Source organism: Empidonax traillii, unplaced genomic scaffold, assembly GCF_003031625.1.
Source record: "Empidonax traillii isolate 1590-97213 ecotype Southwest subspecies unplaced genomic scaffold, ASM303162v1 scaffold292:size1342341, whole genome shotgun sequence".
NCBI classification, from domain to species: domain Eukaryota; kingdom Metazoa; phylum Chordata; class Aves; order Passeriformes; family Tyrannidae; genus Empidonax; species Empidonax traillii.
In genome coordinates, this window is record NW_020955485.1 from 427,244 (window position 1) to 428,691 (window position 1,448).

Below are 1,448 nucleotides of genomic sequence, written 5' to 3' on the forward strand. Positions count from 1 at the left end.
GATAGTGACAGTGCCACCGATAGTGACACCAATAGGGACATCGACAGGGACTGTGATACCGATAGGGACAGTGACACCGACAGGGACACCGATAGGGACACCGATAGGGACACCGGTACTCCAACACCGCCACTGGTACCAACAGCGACACTGACGTTGACATCGGCTTCGACACCAACACTGAAACACTGGTACCAACACTGACACCAGCACCGACACTGGTACTGACAGCAGCACTGACACTGCCATCAGCACCAACACTGACACCGACACCAGCACTGGCACTGACACCGGCAGCGGCAGCAGCACTGGCACTGCCAGGGAGCACGGGCAGCCAGGGACCCAGGGCTCTACCGCCCTGGCACGGGGCATGCCATCACCCGAGCCAGGCAGGTGAAGTGGCACTGACTGGGGCTGGCAGGCTCGGTGGGGACCTGCGTGCCAGAGACATCTGTGTCACCTCCTGCTCACGTCCTGGCAGGTGGCACTGCCTCACCCAGCCCCACCTGGGGAACACTCTCACCCCTCCTAGCAGCACCCAGGGAGCACCAGGGCTGTGCTCCTTGAGGAATTGCCTGGCACTACCACAGGCACCGAGCAGGTAACGTGCAGCGACGCCCTGTCCCAGGCAGGTGGTCACACAGGACTGGAAAGGTGTCAAGGCAGAGTGTGACGTCGTGCACAGCCACGGCCTTCCCACAGCATCACAGCTGTGCACCGCTGGGTGCGTGTGCTGTGTGGCCCGAGGGTGACATCGAGGTGCCATCCTTTAGGTACCCGGCACGGGGTGTCAGTGTGCGTGTGTGAATCCACCTGTGTGGGTGCTGGTGCACTGGGGCGTGTGGCCGGATACCGGAGCAGGGGGTGCTGTAGCGGCTCTGCACCGTTCCCACCCGCTGCCGCTGCCGGAGCCAGCAGCCGATGCTGTGCGGCACTGCTGTGCCTCCCCGGGTGCTGAAGCCCAGCGCCGGTACGTGTGTCTGTGTGCCGGTGCTCGCTGCAGTGTGAGCCTGGGCTGTGCTGCCCGTGCCGGTGCGGGTGCCGATCCGAGTGCCAGTGTCAGTAGCGGAGGCTGCAGGTGCCGGTGCGGCTCTCTCGGGGTGCAGGTGCGGTGCCGGCGCAGATACTGGTGCGGGTGCCGGCGAGGAGCTCATCTCGTGCGCACGGCAGTGACCTTGGCGGCGGGGCCGGGCCGGGCGGACCGGAGCGGTGCGACCGGGCTGGGCACCGGTGCCCCCGCTCCAGCCCCTCCCGGGCCGCCGGCGCTCGTCGCCCCCGCCCGGTGCCTGCGGTCCGCGCACCGCCGGTCCCAGACCCCGCGGCTCCATCCCTCCGGCGCCACTCCATCCCTGCCCGGCCCCGGCCCCGACCCATCCCGCAGGTGCCGGTCCTGGCGGCAGCGCGGCGCCCGGTGCGGGCCATGGCGGCGGCGGAGGCAGGCGGCGCTG